Here is a 10,888-nt window from a genome sequence, read left to right as displayed (position 1 = left end):
TAACAAACTCCTCCAATACGTTAGTATAATACACGTTACCCTAACAAAATACAGGGTGATTCATGAGACGTGAGCAGGACTAATCCTGCACACTCAGTAACTGATAATTGATCTAATTAATAAGCATAAAACCTCTTTAATTTTTGATTACGAAGAAAATAAACTGTCAAACTTGAGTGAGATACGAGTTTTCAAAAGTAACCAGACCGTGATGACAGTGGTGACATTCAATTTGACATAGAATATCGGTAGTTTAGTATTCTAATTTTAGGGTGACCACGCATGTCGTAAATAAATTAATAACTTTTTTTTTCAACACGACTAGAAAATTAACGTTAACCTCACTAATACTGATACGAAAGTGTTGCTTATAATCTACGAAATGTGCAGTATTAGTCCTGCTCACGTCTCCTGAATCACCCTGTATATTGGAACATTTATTATGCTACTTCTTCACCCACTTAATTTCCAAATACATTTTTATGTAAAATGTTGCCAAGACGATACCATAATTATGGCTCGCACTGTCAAGTTATCAGCTAGATCTCAAGTAGAGCCAAGTTTCTAACTCACCATGCCCTCAGTCTACTAGCTCTAACTTTACAAACTCTACACATTAGTCAAAATATGTGGCTTGGCTGTTTTGCTACCATTGTTGCATGGACGCATGGTGAAACATATTATTCACTATTCATTACTTTATCAATGTCTCGTATGAGATAGATTATTATCTTTAATTACATCTTACGTTACACAAAGGAATCTATCTAATCGTGCAAGTTAAAGCTCAAATATGGTATTCAATTTAATTTATTTCTAAGTTTAGATTATCTTTCGTTTTTTTATTGTATTAATTAGATGGATTCGAATAATCTTTGCATTAGGGGTTGAGGATTGTCACAGCAAAATTAAAAAACATAAACATTAGATGAATTGAAATTAGATTTTGAATTGGACACGAGACATTTAGGGTCCTAGCTGAATTAGTTGTTCAATACTTACGCTATAGAACTTCCAATTTAGCAAGAACCCTAAGATGTGCTACATCAAAAAGCCACCTGTTGGATGCGTAGGTTGCGGAAAGTGGAATCTTGAGCGTTGCGAGGGTTTAAGGGTTAAAGAAAATTTGCCACCGCATGAGACACAACATTTTTCACCACACCAACGTGAGGGGAATACACATGAAATCTAAATGAACGCTATTAAATTACGTTGGAATAAAGATACTCACATACATACAAACATGAACGCTGAAATCAATACACTCTTTTTCTTGGGCAGTCGTGTAATAATTATCATTTTAAATCATCACTTATTTAATGTCAATTCTGTCAGGCAATATAAGGCAACAACTCAAAATTTGCATCTAATAACTTTGCCACTCATGTGAATACAATGCTAATGTGTGTGTTGTGTGTCTGTTTATATTTTTTTTTTACAAAAAGACAAAGGATAGCAATAAGAATATGAAATGTCATAATTATGTAGATAACAAAAAGTATAAAAGAGCCTGCCATTTCATTTTAAATGGGGTCCAAAATCAGTTCAGTCTACTAACGAGATTTCAATTTTTTTGGAAAAATTACTAGCAAGTATTAGCCAAAAAACCGGACAAGTGCGAGTCTGACTCGCCCACCGAGGGTTCCGTACGTTTTAGTATTTGTTGTTATAGTGGCAACAGAAATACATCATCTATGAAAATTTCAACTGCCAAGCTATCACGGTTCATGAGATACAGCCTAGTGACAGACGGACGGACGGACAGACAGCGGAGCCTTAGTAATAGGGTCCCGTTTTTACCCTTTGGGTACGGAACCCTAAAAATTACTACAAAATTACTAGTAAGTATAGCAAGTGTATTAGTAAGTGTAGTAGAGCGCGGACTTCAGGCCCCAATTTCACCACGGTGACAGGTGCGACAATTTTAAAATCACTGTTGCTCACGTCACAGGCATCCATGGGCTACGGTTACCACTTACCATTGGGCGGGCCGTATTCCTGTTTGCCACCATGATTGTATTATTTAAAAAAACTTTATTATATCGGAAAAAAACAGATATTTCTTTTGCGAAGTTTCTGACAATTGTCAAGATTTAGAAGAATTGTGGGTAATTCTTGACAGGTAATGAGTTATATGTCTGAATTTCGTGACAATTGTAGTGTTTCTTGTGACAATTGTCATAAACTTAGCAAGAGAAATATCTGTTTTTTTCCTATATAATAAAGTTTTTTTTAATAAAACAATGATGGTGGCAAACAGGAATACGGCCCGCCCGATGGTAAGCGGTAACCGTAGCCCATGGATGCCTGTAACGTCAGCAACAGTGATGTTTTACAATTGTCGCACCTGTCACCGTGGTGAAATTGGAGCCTGGCCGAAGGGTGTGGTGTTTCGGCGGTTCCGTGGGAATCTGCCAAATTCTACACCGGAACATGCGACACAACTGAAAACCGTCGTGTCGCCGAAATAATTGTTAGCTTGTAAGATTTTTACTATTGTATGTATGTTAGTTTGTAAGGTATGTATCTATGGGCCTTAGTTGCCTGATAAATGATGTTTAATTTAATTTAATTTAATTTTATAGCAAATAAGGTCTTAATAATTGAATATTTTAGCCCTTATTTTGTGGACTTTTAAGCGCCTGACGTGAACATAGACGTAGCAGCCGATACACAAGTGAACGCGGCGTTTTCCATCAGGCGATAGGCTGTAGAAATTTTAAAAATGTGACCCTCACAGAACAGATTCGTTCATATCCCTTTGATCTTGCTTCAATGAAAGTTTTTGACACAATTCTAAAAACTAAAATTTAGTATATTTAGCATTTACTTATGTTACAATTAGACCAAGATAAGTCTGCAACGAATTTGATAGCAGCAGTGCAAGTGTTATTTTAAACGTCAAACTTCTATGTGTATGCTATCTAAATCGTTATAGAATTTTCTTGTTAGAACAAGAAAATGTTACTATCTAAGAATACATAGGTAGAGTTCTCACTGCACCCAGCTCGACGTTAAATCCTGTAATATGGACCTTCGGTTGTATGGTAGTGAATTGGCCAAAGGCATGACGTCCGCATTTTTTCCTACTATTCTTGTGTTCTTCTTACAATAACTACAATATCTAATGACTTAAAAATATTCTTACATTTTCATATGTAAACATCAAAAGTTAATTGTAAAATATGATAGAGTTAGACCAAGAAAAATCTGCAGAGATTTTGACAGCATATGCAGTGCCAGTGTTATTTATACGTCATAATTTCATAGAAGTTTGACGTTTAAAATAACACATGCACTGCGTGTGCTGTCAAAATCACTGCAGACTTTTCTTGGTTTAACTCTATGAAATAATAATTTTTATATACATATGTATATAAAAATCGTATCTTGAGGAAACCTGCATACATCCGCGAAGAAATTCAAAGGTGAAGTGCAGTCCCCAACCCGCATTGGGCCAGCGTGGGGACTATAGCCCAAAGCCTCTCGTGATTGAAAGGCGGCCTGTGCTCAGCAGTGGGACGTAAATAGGCTAAATTTTTTATTTTTTATTTATTTATATACCTAGTAGGTTTTATTATAATATAACATTGATAACGGAAATGAAAAGTTAAAGTGGCAAAGAAGAAGCGGTTTGCCGAAGAGGTCAATGAATATAAAATGCAACTGCAATTTATCACCGGCATGCAATTACGGTGTCCTGTATGCGCCGTATCATTTATACTGATGCGACCTGCGTGAGAAAATTTATCGAAGTACAGTCAAATACCAAGTGAAAAAAATTAAAACAATATTTTTTAAATAAGTTATAACCAAAACCAAGGAGAGTTTCGTAAAAACTAGTGCCTACGCCAATTCTTGGGATTACTTGTCAAGCGGACCCCAGGCTCCCATGAGCCGTGGCAAAATGCCGGGATAACGCGAGGAAGATGATGAAGTTATAACCAAGTCGTACTAATGAGTTTTTCGGAACTGTACCTACGAAATATCATTTGATATTTACCACTAGCTTTTCAGTGAAGGAAAACATCGTGAGGAAACCTGCATACATCTGCGAAGAAATTCAAAGGTGTATGTGAAGCCCCCAATCCGCATTGGGCTAGCTAGCGTGGTGACTATAGCCCAAGCCTTCTCGCGCATGAGAGGAGGCCTGTGCCCAGCAGTGGGCCTATTACTAACGGTGGGTTATAACTAATTCTAAAAATGGACCCCACTGCATAGCACAGAGTATAAGTACTCCGCCGGATTGAGCAAAAAAGCTCTTATTTCTTTTCATTTTAAACCTCCTTGTATTTCCTATTGTCCTATTTTCTCGCCTTTTCCCCACTACACAAAGGTTGTCTGAAAGAGATCGCTCTTTAGTGATAAGACCGCCTGTTGTCTACCGAGTTTTAATTTATGAACATATTAGTATTAGTTTAGCTTTATTTATGTGTGCTTGATTTGTACTGACCGTCTGTCTGTCTGTCACCAGGCTGTATCTCATGAACCGTGATAGACAGTGGAAATATTCACAGATGATGTATTTCTGCTGCCGCTAAAACAACAAATACCTACTAAAAAGTAAGGAACCCTCGGTGATGTATTTCTATGGCCACTATAACAACAAATACTAAAAAGTACGGAACCCTCGGTGGGCGAGTCCGACTCGCACTTGTCCGGTTTTTTATAATTTTCAACAATTCCGTAGCCGACCGTACCAGTCAAACCGGTTGCGTTCGGCAGACGTCTCTGTTCTTTACGACGCGATCCTTCATCGATATGAGATTGGACAAAATTGGGTCACAACTGCGGTAGGTAGGTACAGCCGACTGCAACATAAGAGTGGGTAATGGTGCATGACAAGTAACGCCCAAAGTAGCTTGAAAATTATATTTGGTCGTAAGAAGAAATAGCGACGGCGTAGTATCCGGGACAAAACTTGAATCCTCAACTTCTTTGGACACGTGTCTTGGCGAGACGGAACATTCATAGAACGGTCTAGTTGTGCGAGAAAGAGTGGGAGGTAACAGGGCTCCTAGCTCAGCTTCCTCTAGGAAGATCGCCAATGAGATGGACCGACCAAATAAAAGCCAGTGTGTCGGCCACAGTAAGCGAATGCTCACGGAAAGTAGCTCTACGGGAGCAATGGCGACGTGTCGTTAAACGAGTCGCTCAAAAGTTTACATAATAGCCACGACTACTCTATCAAGAGTGTAACTAAGAAGAAGAATATTTTTGGGAACGCACCGGATTCAGAAATATGATGCTGAACTTTCAACCTCGCTAAGACGGAGACATATGCAGTGCTCACTGCCAACCTTTACTATTAATAGTCTGTATCTTTAGGTATTTAATAAGTTTTTGGCAAAAATTTCATTTTTGGTACAAGCTTTTATCGCTGACTGTACTTATCATACGACAGACAACTAATACTCATCGAGACAATTCTAAAAACCCCTAACACAATTAGGTTGCGTTGTTTCATCACAGAGTTCCTATGGCCACCTCCTGTCTCCATCATCAGATTAGTTCGACAGTACCATATTAGTGTATTGTCATCAGTTTTGTATTTGGTTGGTTAATCTATAAATGTTAAAGCTACCCGAAAATGTATACATTTTATTTTTATTTTATTTAAGTACTTAAACGTACAGAGTGTAGTGTCCGGTATAAGTTAACTACACATATTTTGAAAGGAAAAACTACATAGGTTCACTATACTAAACTACTAAGTGCCACTATAAATGTCATATTTTTATTGTAAATATTGTAATTTAACTAGTATGGTGGCACTTCCACACTCAGTCGTCGTAGAAAGTGACATGTCGGACGCGGGCCCTGCCCGGTCCGACATGTCAGCTTTTTCTAACTCTAGTTGGAAAGTCACCATAAGAAGAAAGCTTTTGGAATTTATCTGCCAATTTCTATACATTTGTATATTATACCTATCTGTATAAATAGTATGTTAAGAAGGTATATTTTATCATCTTTATTATACGGTGCATTAGATAGAATCTCTTCATACTTTAGCAGCATTTACATTGCTGCAACGCTTACCGTTCATTTTGCTTACTGTTTCTACAGTAAAAAGTGCTTCTAGTTTAGTAGATATTTTCCATTTTCGTAATTACCCTGCTTTCTAAGTTAAGTACCTCAAAGCATCTTAGAGGTAAACCTTAGACTACTTACCTATTTGTATAGTTTATGGCATTAGGCCTAACGCAGTTGACATGTTCTAGATAAAGCCTGTCAGATAAAACACATACACAATCAAAGCTTATCTTCAGCCTATTTCGTATCTGTGTATGTAAAGTACCTATAGTTTAAAGGGTCGGCGTATGTAAATCAGGGGTGGGGTTGGGCGCAAGGTGCGCCGGTGGGCGCGACGCGAAAGTTCCTGTGAGCTGCGCGTGCGGCGCGGCGCACACGGGGTGGTTAATTTGGGTAGAATAGATAAATATAGTAAGCTTAGAGTACTCACACATACAGTAAAAGGTTTCTTCATCATCATTCTAGCCTTCAGTCGCCCACTGCTGAGCATAGGCCTCTCTTCGTGTACGCCACTTACCCCGGTCCTGGGCTAGTCTCATCCAAAAGTGCCCCACGATTTTCCGAATGTCATCCACCCAACGAGGCAGGCGCTTCTTTATGCACCGTATGTCATGGTGGGCAGGACACATTGATATGGTTTCTTACTTAATAATAAATTACAAATATATTTCATTGAAAAGGGTGTTGTAAAAATGTCTTGATTCATTAATGATGAATTTTGCATTCATGACGTTATGCGACACATTGCAAGTGCCACGTAGATTTAGTTTGGTACGTACGACTCTAACGGCCCGATAAGATACGTCAAATATTACGACTAGATACGATATGGATTAGATATAATTATTATGTCATTGTCGAAAGTGACGTTTTTGTTTGAAGAAACGTCACTTTTGACACTAAGATAACTATCTAATCCATATCGTTTGTATACGTAATATTATTTATTTATTTAGAAACTTAAATCAGGCAGCAAGGCCCATATTACAAATACCTGACAGACTAACATACATAATTATGTATTTTATAAACTTAAAACTAAACACTATTTAGGCAACAAAACGGCGTAATATTTAAAGGTCTATCTTAAAGTTCGAATCGGGCGGTTATGCTTATTAATAAAAACGATTAAAAAACACCTATACAGCACTTATTCAAATTAACCTTTCATATATGTGTAGTGGTTAAAAATCCTAGTTTCAAACCTCGGTTGCGCTGTACACCTAGAGCAGAAAAAGTCTTTCTAAAAAAAAAAGCTAAAAGATGACTAAATCATACACGGACAAGAGATTAAAAGCTTTTTTGACTAAAAAACCACCTAGTGTGCACCCACGACTTCCGAATAACCGTTGTTCAAGGTCACGCCGACCTGACTCATCCACTTTCTTCTCGCAAGAATGTCGTCGCGGGATGCGTGCGACATCACGTGGTTACGCATTCCTGCGTTAATACCTCTACGCAAATTTAAATCTTGAATTTTTTACATCCTGTGTCATATGAATCAAGCAAAGGCCTGACACGCTTTGATAGAGAAATATAGCCTTATTGCGATCCTATAATAGGACATAGAAAAGAGTGCCATGTCGCAGCCCGGACACGCCATACATCAAAAATCGTTTGCGTATCTATGTGTGAACGGCACGTCTGTAGTCTGTACACACGTAATTGTGTGAGGTCGCTTAGGGCTGACACGCTTGTGCGGCGCGCCGGAAGGCGAAGCCGAAGTTTGCCGAGGCCGGCCGAAGTGACACGACGACCCGTAAAGAATCATTTACGTGGAATATCTGTGTAAAGTTGAATCTTGGCTGTGTTGTTCTGTAGTCAATTTGTCTTTCCGAGAAATAGTCGTTTCAATAACAAAATCCTTTTATTACCTTTGCCGTAAATATTTCGTATATTCACATATAATTATGTAAACTTGACGTTTCTCTCGATATTCTATTAAGAATTGCGATATTATGATGTTATTATATTCATGACATGTGACGTATGATGTAGTAAGGAAGAGCTATAAATCTGTATATTATAAAATTGGTTATTAAGTATATGCAAAATTGTAGCCTTATTTACTCATCAGCTTTCCTCTTTTGGATATCAGAAAACTTTTAGTATTTATTTCTAGAAACTGATAATTTACCCGTACATAACATAATACAGCGGCATATTGAACGTCATCGCGTCGCTAACCGAACTGAGCGCTCGGCAAAAGCTCGTCAATCTGCTGTAGCGGGGCGAGGTAATTCGAGTCGGGGCGGGGCGGTGCGTGTCTGTTCTGTATGATAATACTATTACTTATTCTGTGGCCATGTTTTGTCTTTATCACCGACCGAGCATTTTTTCACTGTCGAGTTATAGGCACAAGCACACTTCCATAAAGAGTTCATATCCATTCACAAACGGTTTTGTAATGTTTAGGTAGACGATGTTTCACCGTCGAATTAGCACCTCGTGTATCCGGCAAAATGTGCTAAAATTTTGTCGTAAGTATTACGACTGATGCCTAAAAAGGAGGTCTACACATCGTACATAACTTTACCGTTATACCCCACAGTAAAAACGTGGTGACAATTATAAAATTGTCAACATTAGGTAGGTGTAGTAATCCATCAAAAAATTGAAATTTACGAAATCCTCAAAAAAAGCAAGTAATTTCATTGTAATATAGAGTCTCTGCGGAAAGAAAAGAGTCGTAGAATGTATGGGGCCCAATACATTCCACGACTCTTCTTTTTCCGGATAGACTCTAGCAACATCAAACTTCAATGACAATTTTATTAGACGCCCAAAAAAATTATCAATAATTAAACATAGTGTGATGCACAAGTTACACAGTTATTTTAAGATAATGGGTTGTAGGTAGATTATATTCGGAACCTCGTTCATTAACAATACGTTATATTAAGTAGGTAAGTATAAACAGGAACACTCTTAACTGTCAATTTGTGGACCTTATGCTTTTTGTAATAAAGCTTACGTCTAACGCTCCTTTAAAATATTTATTAAAATAACACTTTGATAGGGAGTTTTAACCTCCTAAGTCCCTGCGTACAATTTTTTGTACATATTCCAAAATCTATTTTGAACTTCTATTATGTAACTAAGGGTTCCAATTTCAAACACAAAACAAGTGCTTCTGGGTCTCGGGAGGTTAGGAAACCACGTGTGTGATTTTGTTATTGAAATTTCCGAATGGTCTCAAGCTCCATAGCAACATCCAAAGTTCAGCCATTCGTACACACTACGCTAGTGCCGAAACCCAGCACTTTCACTCAGGTTGCGTCAGTCCGCATGGCAACAGATGCACTCACCCCGAATTATTTCATAATTGCGCAATGTTTCTGGGTCAAACGGCCGGTTTTGAGGTGAAGTTGCTTTCGTACTGATCATTGACGTTTTTAATAGATTCGCTGGAACTAAGTATTTGAAAAGTGGTTATTACATGGTTCCGTTTTTAGGACAAGACAGCGGAGAGGACAAGGAAGCGTGCTAGCGGGGGAAGAAGCTAGAGGGCGTGGCTTAAGACACGCTGGATTACTACGGACAGCCTTTGCATCAGCAACGACTCGAAGCCGGACCCCCCTTCTAATGGTTCCTCTACACGACTCCATCATACTAGCCCACTAAGATCGGCCAGCGTGTAGAGAGAGTAGTGGTGTCGGATGGTTTATGGCACGGCGGGATGGCAATGGGATTGCCACGGTGTCGGATTTTGTCCGCACATCAAAGGTAGTGGGCCAGCGATGGTGCGTACGCATCTACACGTAGCCCATTCCATTGTGCATGCTCTCAACAATCGCATGGCCATCTCGCTGGTCCAGTCCTAGGCCATCGTGTAAAAGAGCCTTAACCATCGCATGGCCATCTCGCTGGTACAGAGCTGGGATATCGTGTAGAGAATTCATAACCATCGCATGGTCATCTCGCTGGTACAGAGCTGGCCTATCGTGTACAGAAGCCATAACCATCGCAAGGTCATCTCGCTGGTCCAGAGCTGGGCTATCGTGTAGAGAAGCCATAACCACCGCATGGTCAACTCGCTGGTCCAGAGCTGGGCTATCGTGTAGAGAAGCCATAACCATCGCATGGCCATCTCGCTGGTATAGAGCTGGGCTATCGTGTAGAGAATCCATAACCATCGCATGGTCAACTCGCTGGTCCAGAGCTGGGCTATCATGTAGAGAAGCTATAACCATTGCATGGTCATCTCGCTGGTTCAGAGCTGCGTGTAGAGAAGCCATAATCAACGCATGGTCATCTCGTTGGTCCAGCGCTGAGCCATCGTGTAGAAGAGCCATGAGACTGCCTAACTTCGCCTTATCATAGTGAAAAATGACATCCATTTTGTTTTACAAATTTACGTCACAAGCCTTCTGAAGATGTGAAAAGCATGACACCCTCCCTAACGACCGGTGACAATTGACGTGCTTACCCCAAATTATTTCATAAATATTTTTGTATAGCTTGTGACTTGTGAAGCATTGTCCGGTTTTGACGTAGAAGACAACATTGTAGTCAAGCTTATGTATGATGAACTCGTCAACTTCCGCGTGAAAATTTGAATTTTATGAATGGAGATTTTCTATTTGATGCCGTCTTTTGTTATGCATTTGTAAGGGCTTTTTTAGGGTTCCCTAGCCAAAATGGCAATAAGAGAGCCCTCATAGTTTCGTCATGTCCGTCAGTCCGTATGTCACAGTATCCATTTTACACGAAAGCTTTGTGATATATATTTTAATGATATTTGGAAAATTCGTACATACCTGCCTATATTTGTGAGTGATAACTTTTGAGAACAATCGCTTTGAAAATCTAAAATAATGTGTTACCCTCTAACATTTGAACATGAACAGGCGGA

Source organism: Cydia splendana, chromosome 21 (genome assembly GCF_910591565.1).
Source record: "Cydia splendana chromosome 21, ilCydSple1.2, whole genome shotgun sequence".
Taxonomy (NCBI): domain Eukaryota; kingdom Metazoa; phylum Arthropoda; class Insecta; order Lepidoptera; family Tortricidae; genus Cydia; species Cydia splendana.
The sequence above is the reverse complement of the archived record's forward strand: the minus strand, read 5'-3'. Positions refer to the sequence as shown.